The following is a 13,679-nucleotide window of genomic DNA, read 5'->3' as shown; positions in this document are numbered from 1 at the left end:
ACACCTTAGTCCTCAAAGCGGTATCTTTGCTTTTCAACACTTTAGTCTTTTGCAGTAGACTGCCCAATGCAATACATCCTTTGATTTCTTGACTGCCGCTTCCACGGGCATTGATTGCGGACCAAAGTAAAATGAAATCCTTGACAACTTCAATAGTTTCTCCTTTTGTCATGACGTTGCTTATTAGTCAAGTTGTAAGGATTTTTGTTTACTTTATGTTGAGGTGTAATCCATACTGAAGGCTGTAGTCTTTTGATCTTCATCAGTAAGTGCTTCAAGTCCTCCTTACTTTCAGCAAGCAAGGTTGTGTCATCTGCATAACGCAGGTTGTTAATGAGTCTTCCTCCAATCTTGATGCCGAATTCTCCTTCATATAGTCTAGCTTCTCATATTATTTACTCAGCATATAGACTGAATAAGTATGGTGAACGGATATCACCCTGACACGTATCTTTTCTGATTTTAAACCATGCATTATCACAACTGCCTCTTGGCCTATGTACAAGTTCCACATGAGTTTAAGTGTTCTGGAATTCCCATTCTTCGAAATATTATCCATAATTTGTTATGATCTACATAGTCGAATGCTTTTGCATAATCAATAAAACACAGGTAAACATCTTTCTGGTATCCTCTGCTTTCAGCCAAGATCCATCTGACATCAGCACTGATATCCCTCGTTCCACATCCTCTTCTGAATCAGGCTTGAATTTCTGGCAGTTTCCTGTAGATATACTGCTGCAATCATTTTTTAATTATCTTCAGCAAAATTTTACTCATGAGTGATATTAATGATATCGTTCAGTCATTTCCTCATTCTGTTGGATCACTTTTCTTTGGAATGGGCGCACATATGGATTTCTTCCAGTCATTTGGGCCAGGTAGCTGTCTTCCAAATCTTGGCATAGACAAGTGAGCACTTCTAGCATTGTATCCGTTTGTTGAAATTTCTCAATTGGTATTCAATCAATTCCTGGGGCCTTGTTTTTTTTTTTTTTTTTGCTAGTGCCTTCAGTGTAGCTTGGACTTCTTCCTTCACCACTGTAAGAATGACGTGGCGGAGGTGTCTGACTTCCTCTAACTTTACAAGGGGGAAGAAGAATCAAGATCAACAGCCCAAGGTTGATTCCTATGAGGCAGAAGTCAGACATGCCTCCACCCTCCAAACTTTTTACCAAATCTGACACCAACCGTCCTTTCCACGGCATTTTACTTCTCTACTGAATTCAATGATTCATTGCAATGGCCACATAGAACTCACTGAGTGTTGCAATGGCCATACTCAGTTACAGGGTTTATTAGGGAAGTAACATGTTATAGTTCAGGTTCAGGAATGCTCAGAATACAGTTCTTCAATTAGGACAGCCTCTGCTCAGCTGTGCCTCCAGACAGGCCTCTGTCTGGTCCTCAGCACCTCAGCCTGGACTCTGCACTGCCTGGGCAGGTGTTACAAAGGTCTTTCAGCTCTGCCGGTAAGTGCCCAGAGGCACTCTACTCCACCAACAAGCCTCCTGCCCGAAGGCACTCAGCTTTCTCACTCTGTGGGCCTGGAAGCCTGCCACACTGTCTCCTGCCAGAACCCTGGTTCTGCTGCCTCTGCTGCCACCATTCTCTGATACTGTTTCTCGCCATCTCTTACCATCTCCTGTGTTACAGCTCTCTCCCTGTCTCCTGGATCTAGGAGGTTCTCAGTGCATGGATCCCCGGCCCAAAAGACACACTCCACTCGTGTCTTTTCTTCTTGGAGGTAGTCAGGTCCCCTTCTGCTCTGGAATTGGCTCTTTTAAGCCTACTTTTAAGCCTAGTGGGATGGCAAAATTGACCAATCCCTCCGTTAGAGTTCCATACACCTTAATGGCATGGTCCCATTCCCACAAAGGTGCTATGCATCTTATTTACATTAATAGCAAGCTATTCAATCCCCTTGGTGGGTCTCAGCACCTCATTTGCATAGTCCACCCAGTCTTTTGTTGGGAGTTACAAGTCCATGGCAAGAAAGACCATATAAAAGCAATCCATTGTACCATAAGTACTATCTATCGGTTCTTGATCATATGCCACCTCCTGAAATGGTTGAATGTTGACCAACTCGTTTTGGTACAGTGACTCTATACATTCTTTCCATCTTCTTTTGATGCTTCCTACGTCATTCAATCTTTTTCCCATAGAATCCTTCAATATTGTGAGTTGAGGCTTGAATTTCTTCTTCATTTGTTTCAGCTTAAGAAATGCCAACCGAATTCTTCCCTTTTGGTTTTCCAACTCCAGGTCTTCACATGCATTTCATTATTGTACTGTGCTTTGTCTTCTCGAGCCACCCTTTGAAATCTTCTGTTTTAGTCTTTCACTTCATCATTTCTTCCACTTGCTTTAGCTATTCTATGAGCAAGTTTCAGAGTCTCTTTTGACATTACTTTTAGTTTTTCTTTCTTTTTTGTCTTCTTAATGACCTTTTGTTTTCTTCATGTATCATGTTTTGGTGTCATCCCACAACTTGTTGGCCTTCAGTCATTAGTATTCAATGTGTCAAATCTATTCTTGAGATGGTCTCTAAACCCAGGTGGGATATACTCAAGGTTGTACTTTGGCTGTCACAGACTTGGTTTCCTTTTCTTCAGCTTCAACTTGAAATTACTTATGAGCAATTGATGGTCTGTTCCACAATTGACCCCTGACCTTATTCTAACTGATGATATTGAGCTTCTCCAGTGTCTCTTTCCACAGATATACTTGATTTGACTCCTGTGTATTTCATCTGGTGAGGTCCACGTGCATAGTCACTGTTTATGTTGTTGGAAAAAGGTATTTCTCATGAATAAGTTGTTGGTCTTGCAAAATTCTATCATGTGATCCCTGGAGTCATTTCTGTCATCAAGGCCATATTTCCAACTACTGATCCTACTTTCTTTCTGACTTTTCTATTCCAACCACCAATAATTATCAATACATCCTGATTGCATGTTTGATCAATTTCAGACTGCAGAAGTTGGTAAAAATCTTCAATTTCTTCATCTTTGGCATTAGCAGTTGGTGCATAAATTTGAATAACAGTTGTATTAACTGGTCTTTCTTGTAGGCTGTTATGGATTTGGGGTCTGGGATTGAATTGTGTCCCCCAAAAAATATGTGTATCAGTTTGGCTGGGCCCTGATTCCCACTATTGTGCCATTTTCCTGTACCTTATAAATCCTGCCTCTATAATGTTACTGTGGGAGGATGGGTGGCAGTTGTGTTAGTGAAGCAGGATTCAATGTACAAGATTGGATTGTGTCTTGACGCAATCTCGTGAGATACAAAAGAAGTAAGCGAGCAGAGAGACAGGGGACCTCAGACCATCAAAAAAGCAGTGCCGGAAGCAGAGTGCGTCCTTTGGACTCAGGGTCCCTGCGCAGCGAAGCTCCTAGTCTCAGGGAAGATTGAAAAGAAGGCTGACAGAGACAGAAAGCCTTCCCCTGGAGCTGACACCCTGAATTTGGACTTTTAGCCTACTTTACTGTGAAAAAATAAACTTCTCTTTGTTAAAGCCATCCACTTGTGGTATTCCATTATAGCAGCATTAGAATGACTAAGACATAGGTATATGAATGTTATCCTACCACTGACAGTGTTGTACTTCAGGATAGATCTTGAAATGTTCTTTCTGATAATGAATGTAACACCATTCCTCTTCAATTGGTCATTCCTGGCATAGTAGATGATATGATTGTCTGATTCAATATGGCCAATACCAGTTCATTTCAGCTCACTAATGCCGAGGATATAAGTCCCATTTCTTTTTTAATGACTTCCAATTTTTCTTGATTTGTACTTCCTATGTTCCACATTCCTATTACTAATGGATGTTTATTTGCAGCAGTTTCTTCTCATTTTAAGTTGTGCTGCATCAGCAAATGAAGGTCCCAAAAGCTTTACCCCATCTACATCATTAAGGTCAACTCTACTTTGAGGAGGCACCTCTTTCCCTGTCTTTTTTTTTTGGGCTTTAACAAAAAGAAATTTATTCTCTCACAGTCTAGGAGGCTAGAAGTTTGAATTCAGAGCACCAGCTCAAAGCAAAGGCTTTCTCTTTGGGCTCTGGAGGAAGGTAGTTGGCAGCAATTTCCCCTAGTCTAGGAGCAATTTCCCCTAGTCTAGGAACTTCTCCTTGCAGGGACCCTGGGTTCAAAGGACGTGCTGTGCCCCAGCAGCTGCCTCATAGAGACCCAATGTAGTACAGGGTACAACTGCTACAATAGGTTTTCTTGGCCATAATCTTTATGGAAGCAGATTGCCAGGCCTTTCTCCCATGGTGCTGGGTGCATTCCAACCGCCAACCTTTAGCTTAGTAGGGGAGCACAAACTCCTTGTGCTACCCAGGGCCCCCAACAGATGCCAGGAGGCCACAAATTGACTACATCCTGCACACATTTCCTGGACGCACCAATAAACCATCTTGAAAAAAAGGTATGTGAGGCCCACATTGCAAGCTTTTGTTTCCGGGCCACAGGTGAAGCGGGTTGCTAAAGTTTGGGGCCAACTTGGATTTCAGAGGTTAAGCACTTTCTCTTTCTGGCAGGAGCGTTGACTTGGGGAAGAAGTTGGCCCAAGGCCTGGTAATTAGAAGATAGTTTCTGGAAAATCCAATAGTCTAGTACAGAGTCATTGAGCTTGGTGTTTCTTGTCTAGGCTCCATTACTCTCAAGGAATTAGACAGCAGCAGCCAAGATTAGAAAATCAATAGAATGTATTTAATATTCTGGGTTTTTGTGCTGGTGTGTTGGCCAGTTGCTTGTTTTCTGGAGCATGGGCTGGAAAGAGGCCCTGGCTGGGAAGCCCCAGAAAGGCTCTCCTGGGCGTACTGGGGCACCATGCCCTTACCCACCCCCAAGCCATGGTGCAGGCCACAGAAGCCATCCAGTGCAACCAGTCAGCTTAGCATGCAGAGTATCAGGAGCTCCTGGAGGGAGTGCCCTCCTGGGGAATAGAGACATGGCCGGCTAGGTCCTGCCTCACCACCAAAGTCACATTGTCCAGTGCCCCATGACCCATGTGTCTGGGCCACTTGCACCCTTCGACGAACCTCTTCCTGCCATTCCCAAAACCCAGGATTTCATCCAAAGTCAAAGGTTGCCCATCTAAATCTCCCTCCCCCTGTCTCTGGGGACAAAATAATACCCCTGTCTTAGTTATCTAGTGCTGCTATAAGAGAAATACCACAAGCGGATGGCTTTAACAAAGTGAAATTTATTCTCTCACAGTCTAGGAGGCTAGAAGTCCAAATTTAGGGTGCCAGCTGCAGGGGAAGGCTTTCTCTGCCAGCTCTGGTGGAAGGTCCTTGTCATCAGTCTTCCCCTTGGAGCTTCTCAGCCCAGAAAGGCCAGGTCCAAAGGGCACACTCTGCTCCCAGTTCTGTTTTCTTGGTAGTATGAGGCCCCCCTGTCTCTCTGCTAACTTCTCTCTTTTATATCTCAAAAGAGATTGACTTAAAATGCAACCTAATCTTGTAGATTGAGTCCTGCCACATAAACATAACTGCCTCTAATCCTGCCTCATTAACATCATAGAGGTAGGATTTAGAACACATAGGAAAACCACATCAGATGACACAATACTGGGAATCATGGCCTAGCCAAGTTCACACACATTTTTGGAGGACACAATTCAATCCATAAAGGACCCTGTGCTTGGCTCAATTTCATCTTGTTGCATTATCTCATTCAAAATACCTAGGTTTGTTTAGCATTCATTTTCAAATTAATGCTATTTTTATATTAATTGGAGCGGGGATGGGAGGCAATGTGAATTTATTGACCCCCTTTTTCATGCTATCAGCTTATCTTACTTCTGTAACCCTCCTGAAGACACTGGATGGAATGTCATGGGTAGAAATGACCAGGAGGAATGCGAATGAGAAGTGTTGGCTTAAAAATTCATTTTGTGCTTTGTTGGCTAGTTTTTTTTTTTTTTTAATTGCTTCATAAATATATTTAAGTAGTATTTTTTTTTCCTCATTCAAAAATGTATACACATATTGTTTTGTGGTATTGATTTCAATCCCCACAATGTGACAGCACACTTCCCCTTCCATCCTGGGCTCCCTGTGTCCATTCCACCAGTTCCTATGCTTTTCTGCCCTCTCATCCTGCTTCTGGACAGGAGCCGCCAATTTGGTCTCATATATCTGCCCTGTCATATTTTGAGAGCCTTGACTGTCAGTTTGTTGTACCATGGTGGCTTGCATGTTCTTGTGATGCTAGAAGCTATGCCACTGGTATTTCAAATACCAGCAGGGTCACCCATGGTGGACAGATTTCAATGAAGCTTCCAGACTAGGAAGAAGGACTGACAGTCTACTCCCGAAAAAGATTGGTCAGTGAAAACCTTATGGATAGCAGCAGAACCTGGTGTACATGGCCTGCATAATCCCTGGGACTGTGAGTATGATGGATTTTACTCTGATGACTATGGCACTTGACTTTAAAACAGGGAAATTATCCAGATGGGCCTGACCTTTTAAAAGCAGAGAGTTTCCTCTAGCTGGTGGCAAAAGAGGAAGTCAGAGATTGCAAGTGCTGGAAGGACCCGACATGTTGTTCCTGGTTTCAAGATGGAGGAAGGCCCATAGCTAGGAATGCAGATGGCCTCTAGGAGCTTAGAGTGAGCCGACTCCAGTTTACAGGGAGCAAGGAACTGGGACCTCAGTCTTACAACCACAAGGAGTGGGGCTCTAACAGCAGCGAGCTCGGAAGATTCTTCCCAGAGTCTCTAGATGACAATTCAGCCCAGCTGACACCTTGATTTCAGCCTCGATATCCTGAGCAGAGAACTCAATCATGCCATGTCATTCTATCTGATTCTCCACCAATTAGCTATATATTCTATCTGGTTAATTTTCCTCCTCAACTTCTCATTAAGGAGCCCTGGTGGTACAGTCGTTAGGTGCTCAACTGCCAACCAAAAGGTCACAGTTCAAATTCATCAGCTGCTCTGCGAGAGAACAATGCGGCAGTCTGCTTCCATAAAAGGCTATAGCCTCAGAAACCCTATGGGGCAGTTGCACTCTGTCCTATAGGTTTGGTTTTGGGTTTAATTTCTAATTGGGCATTAGAACTGTAAACTACTAGATGGGTGTTGCTTTAAGTCAGTATGTTTGTGGTAATTCATTACGCAGCAATAGAAAACTGGTTTTGGGTGTGTTTTTTATCAATCCCCAATCTCACATCTGGGGAGGTAGTCACTTTATACACTCTAATTCACATCCAGTATATATTTAAATTGGATCACTACTATTATTCTGCCTCTTGTTCTCTTTATTTACTGTATTACCAACATCTTTCCATGCAGCACTTACATCTTTTTCACAAGACAAATTTCTAAAAGTGGAATTGCTTTGTCAAAGGGCATGCTACTTGAGTATTTGTCACGGATTGAACTGTGTCCCCCAAAATATCTGTCAACTTGGCTAGGCCATGATTCCCAGTATTGTGTGATTGGCCACGATTTTGCCATCTGATGTGATTTTCCTATGTGTTGTGAATCCTATCTCTATGATGTTGATGAGATGGGATTAACAGCAGTTATGTTAATGAGTAGGACTCACTCTACAAGATTAGATTGTGTCTTAAACCAATCTCTTTTGAGATATAAAAGAGAGAAGCAAGCAGAGAGACATGGGGACCTCATACCACTAAGAAAGCAGTGCTGGGAGCAGAGTGCATCCTTTGGACCTGAGGTTCCTGTGCTAAGAAGCTCTTTGACTGGGGAAGATTGATAACAAGGACCTTCCCCTAAAGCCGACAGAGGGAAAGCCTTCCCCTGGAGCTGGCACCCTGAATTTGGGCTTCTAGCCGCCTAGACTGTGAAAGAATAAATTTCTCTTTGTCAAAGTCATCCACTTGTGGTATTTCTGTTACTGCAGCATTAAGTGACTAAGACAGTATTACACTTTGCTTTTGTACCTGTATGCTATTTCAGCTTGCTTTTGTGTACCTTTTTTATGTTAGTGTTGTATACTTTGGTTAACTGTTTTTCAACTTACCGTTTTACTTCTAAAAAGAGCTCCCTGCTCTTAATCTCAGGAGTAAAATTGCATGTCTAGATACCTGCAAAAAGAAATTTAAGAACAGTCAAACATCCAAGGACTTTTTGTTTCAATTATCCATTTTTGAAATCTAACTAGATTGCATTCAGTTATCAAATAGGATTAAATGGCTAATAAAATGTAACTAAAACCATTCAGTATTTTTAAGATGTTGAATTAACTCTCAAACATGTTCATCCTTCCGTGGGAATATAAAGTGGTCCTTTTTAGAGGAAACCCAAAACCAAAACCAAACCCACTGCCGTGGAGTCGATTCCGACTAATAGTGACACTATAGGACAGAGTAGAACTGCCCAGTAGAGTTTCCAAGGAGCACCTGGCAGATTCAAAATGCCAACCTCTTAGTTAAGAGCCGTAGCACTTAATCACTACACCACCAGGGTTTCCTTTTTAGAGGAAGGCCCTTTTAAAGATGAAGTCTGAAGAGAACCAAACCTACTTCTGCCTGAGTGAAAAGTATTTATGATTCCTGTCTGTATCTGGTAAAATTTTCTTCAACATTTGCCCTGAATGTAACATTTTTTAAAACTTAAATCCATTCTGCAAGTATTTATTAGTGTGGCTGTGTCTTAATTGGAAACCCTGGTGGCGTAGTGCTTAAGTGCAGTTTGAATCCACCTGGTGCTCCTTGGAAGCCGTATGGGGCAGTTCTACTCTGTCCTATAGGGTCACTATGAGTCAGAATCAACTTGACAGCAAGGGGTGGTGTCCTAATCAGTGTTAATTTTTATTTTATAATTGTTAGAAATGCACATTTTGGGGTTCCACCCTAGACCCACTAATTCAGAAACCCTGGGAATGGGGCTCAGCAATCTGTGTTTAACAAGCACCACTCTACCCCAATCCCTGTGACTTTAAGGCATGATAAAGTTCTAAACTTATTCTTTCTACTTTTTCCTTCTAAACTGATGAAAAAAGAAAGTGATACAGGTGTGAAATGTGGTGCCCACAGGGCTATTCATTATAGTATTATTTAATAGCAAAATATTGGAAATGTAAATATCCACCAGAAGGGGAGCAGTTAAGTAAATCATTGTATATCCCTACAAAGGAATAGTATTGTTCACATGAATGAGGCGGCTCTTGTGTGCTAAGAAAGGTATTCAAGATATGTTGGTAAGTGAAAAAAAGAAGGTGGTATTTTACCATGCTATGCAAAAAAGACAAGCCTTTAAAAAGAATATCTGCCGTATTTACTGATGTGTGCATACACTGTCTCTGAAAGGGTACACAAGAAACTGGCAATGTGGCTGCTTATAGAGAGGGAAGCTGAAGACAGAGTCAGAAATGACTAATTTCTCATTATATACCCTGTTACACCTTGTGACTTTAGTATCATGGAAATGTATTACTACTCAAAAATTAATTAAATTAAAAGTTTAAACTATCTTTTCCTATTAAAAGAAAAAGAAAAATGATAGAATTAGAAATGTCAATTTTTCATCACTCTGTTCTTCAGAGTATTGTTAGCTCTGTCCATGTAAAGTACTATACGAACATAATTTTTATAAAGTATAGAAGAAGAAAAGTATAGCAGCCCACATATCTTTGGGAAATATTTATAAGCAGTATAAAGAAGAAGTAAATTCCTGTTATTATATTTTTAGGAGAGCATTTCTAATTATATTTACAAAAAAAAAAAATCAGCTTAATCTTTACCCTAGTGCTTGAGGGAAGACAAATCTTTTCCTTCACACAAATGAGAAAGCACTTATTCTGGTAGGCACTGGATTTGGAGGCAGCAGAAATATTAGTTTCCTAAATCTTCCTGATTTATTCTTTAGACTTTCTCCAAACCACTGTATAGTAACATTTCACTGCATAACCTCTGGACATTTTTTCATTATGTATATGCATTACCTATTTAAAATTTTTTTTACAAATAAAAAGATACAAGTTCATTTTCTCTACAGACTCGTTAGCTTCCCAAGGTGTACAAACTGAGGGCACGCATGCTCCAAAAAACCTGTAGAAACATCATCTCAACTAATTAATAAAGCGCCCCCAGGTCTTTTCATGTCATCTGCATATTAGAATTGTGAGGTACGAGACCCATTTTACAAACGCATTAAGAAATCCAGAATTGCTGGCTATCACAGGGTCTGTGGGCAGGAGAGCAACAACAGAACCCCTGATTTTCTGGCTCCAATGCCACTGCTATTTTCATTATACCCGGCTGTCTAGACATGTTGGTGAGGGTTGAACTAGTTCTCTGGTCAGACTACCTGGGTTCCAATCCTGTTCTGTTGGGCTCTGATATACTCATAAGAAAAGACCTCCAAGATGTACTAAGTGGAAAAGGCAAGGTGGTACATGTTTTACCGTGTGCAAAGAAAAAGAGAAAACTTTTTAAAAGGATATATGTTTTATTTATTATTATGAATAAGCTATTTCTTGCCTATTGCTTCCCTATCTGTAAAATGTGGGTGGTAGGATTACATTCATTAAATACATTAAATACTGTAGGTATTAGAACAGATCTTGGCACACTGCAGTGCCATTTTATTTGGATTCTCAGTCCAAATAATTCCTTGCCTTAATCATATTCTAAAATACCTTTTAAAAATCATTTTCAACTGGCACAGGCAAGATGAAAATGTGGCAAACCACAGCAAACTGTAAGTTTAGTTAAAGCTGTTTTAAGTTAGGCCCAATAGCAGCGTGATTAGCCAGTACTGAAGAATGCTTGGTGAATCACTATCATGTATACCAAAGGACACTACTGTTGATACTTTTACTAACTAAATAACTGCCCTCCCCTTTTTTAATTTAAAAGGGATCATACACAAGCAAAATTACAATGTATTTTTAACGGTTTGCCATTCTAAATGGTATGAGCAAGTTTAAGGAAAATCTTAAGCAAAATACCTTAGATTATGACCCCAAAACACATTTAAAGTCACAACAGTGTTACTGTTATCATTTAACTCTCAAGTTAGTAAAAGGCGTACTGTATCTGCTGTAAAGTGGGGGAAAAAAATGCCTTATGATTATGCTCATAAACTTTAGAATCCTGGAGAAGGGATTTTTGTTGCTGTTGTTAAATAACACTTGCTTCAGTCTTCAACTAAAACTGACCCTCACTCTAAGCCACGTGTAGTTTTCTGCCTCCCCCTCGGCCCTTCCTTCCGCAGTCAGTCAGAGAAAAGAAGAAACTGACCTCAAGCTGGGGGCGTGTCAGGGGCGGGCCGGGGCGACCTCAGCACCCCAGAGACCCGAGCCGGCTGGCCGGAGCCACCCTCTGTCCTCGGCGAAACCGGCCCGACCCACAGGTGTCCAATGCTGGACTAGGCCCGGCAGCGCTGTGCCGGGAGCGGGGGAAGAACGGCCTTCCCGGGAAGAACGGCCCTGCGCCTGACTCGCTGCCCGGGAACCGGCTTCCTCAGGACCCGCTTTCCGTCCTGCTCCGGGCTCCGCCCCCGGCCCTGACCTGGAGCAGAAATGTGAGCTGAGGGAGAGCCCGGTGTTTGCCCCTAACGCGTAGTATCATAGCTCCGATGGCCTCAAAGATACTGATTCTTAAGCACAAGAATTGAGATTCCCCCGAAATAGTCTAGGCCAGTATCACAACATTTAATAAATTACTTTTGCAAGTATCTAAACATTTAATGATGAAGCCTTGGTGGTGCAGTGGTTAAGAGCTATGGCTGCTAACCAGTTAGAATCCACCAGCCGCTCCTTGGAAACCCTATGGGGCAGTTCTACTCTGTCCTATGTAGGGGTCGCTATGAGTCAGTGGTGTGCAGTAGGTTACTTGGATAAAAACTACGGACTTAAGTATAATTTTGCTGTTTCTTACACAAAACCCATTGCTGTGGAGTCAATTCCGACTCATAACGACCCTATAGGACACAGTAGAAGTGCCCTATAGGGTTTCTAAGGCTGTAAATCTGTATGGAAGCAGACTGCTACGTCTTTCTCCCACAGAGTGTCTGCTGAGTTCCAACTGCCGACCTTTGGGACCACTGCACCGCCAGGGCTCCTTTGCTGTTCTTTGGGTGCTCCTTAAAAAAGCACTTTCATTAAGGTATTTATTATAAAAGGTATACTCTTATCTGCTATCAGGGGGCTTGGAAGAAACTCTCCTACGTTCTGGGATAGCTTTGAAGTCACACACTTCATTTTCCTTTCCTTCTCCCTAGACATAATAATGACATTTGGCTACCATTATTTGTGTTTCTGGAACACCTTTGGATCACTTTGTTACTTTATATTTACATCAGCCTGCCTAGACCTGCTGCTAAGGGTTAGAACTAGCTTTCAGCAGCCAAAGCAATAAGGCTGAAGTACTAGGAAAAGGTGAGATTTGAATCAGGAGCCGTGGTTTTTACAAATTCCTGTGGAAATGTTTGTTGGTCATCTCCAAAAATTCCAAGGTGCTCAACATGATGCTAGAAATAAACACAACTACATATATATGAAAATTATTGCTTAAATAATATATTTATATATGTATGTATATATATATATATATATATATATAAAATCCAAAACATTTGCTGTCAAGTAGACTCCTACTCATGGGTACCCCATGTGTTTGAGAGTAGAACTGTGTTCTGTAGGGTTTTCAATGGCTGATTTCTCAGAGAAGATCATCAGGCCTTTCTTCTGAGGTGCCTCTGGGTGGACTAATACCTTCAACTTTTCTCTTAGCCTCTGAGGGCATTAATTATTCGTACCACCCAGGCACTGTGCTTTAATTGTAGCAGGTCCATATTTTCAAACCAAATAATTCAACTGAAAGCACACATATCTCCAATTATTATAACTTTAGGGTTGTATAAAAGTACTTAAGTTTGCAATGTCATTTCAATGAATTGTACATATGTCACAAAGTGACCCACTCTTATTTTACTAAACTGAAATTATCTTTGAAACTTTAACCTCTTACCAATATCCACTTTCATTTTGACCCTTCATTTCTTTCTTACCTTAGGTGTTATATACAATTCTGGATTCTGGGTAAAACTTACAAGTATTCAACTTTCAGTCTGTCTTTAGTTTTTGCTTTCTTCCCTCGCATCGCTAAGTAACCATTTGTTTACATTCTCAAAAATTTGCCATACCTTTTAAAATATTTATGTGCCCCGTATTATTTCCAGCAGTGTACAAATCTAAACCATTTGAGGCACACCCTGCTAAAGAGGGTGTGGGGAAAAAAAAAGGTCTAGTATAGCATCCTAATCCTAATCTGAAATAAGATGGTGTGCAGTTAAAATTACTGGGATATACAAATATGGCTGATTGTGGGAATCTTTGTTGTTTTAGTTCCAAAGAGAATAGTCACTAGTGGGTATTTCCAAGGAAATAAAGAGACCAGAGCTACTTGCGTTGTCCTATTGCTAGTAATTGATTTTCAATGATACTTCTTATGTCTTTTATTGCAAACAAGGACAAAGATTAAAATAATTTTATTCCACATGTATGTGACTGGGTAAGTACACTAGGAAGATGCAATGTGAAAAAAGAATTTGTGAAAGAAGCCAGAAATATAGATATTATAGAAAAAAGGCTTTTGTGGATAGAAAAGATTAGCTATATATATTCCTTGGGAAACTATTTGGTCTAGTTTCTTTTATTAAAACTCAAAGTTAAATGA

The sequence above is a fragment of the Loxodonta africana genome, chromosome 1 (genome assembly GCF_030014295.1).
Source record: "Loxodonta africana isolate mLoxAfr1 chromosome 1, mLoxAfr1.hap2, whole genome shotgun sequence".
NCBI lineage: Eukaryota > Metazoa > Chordata > Mammalia > Proboscidea > Elephantidae > Loxodonta > Loxodonta africana.
The sequence above is the reverse complement of the archived record's forward strand: the minus strand, read 5'-3'. Positions refer to the sequence as shown.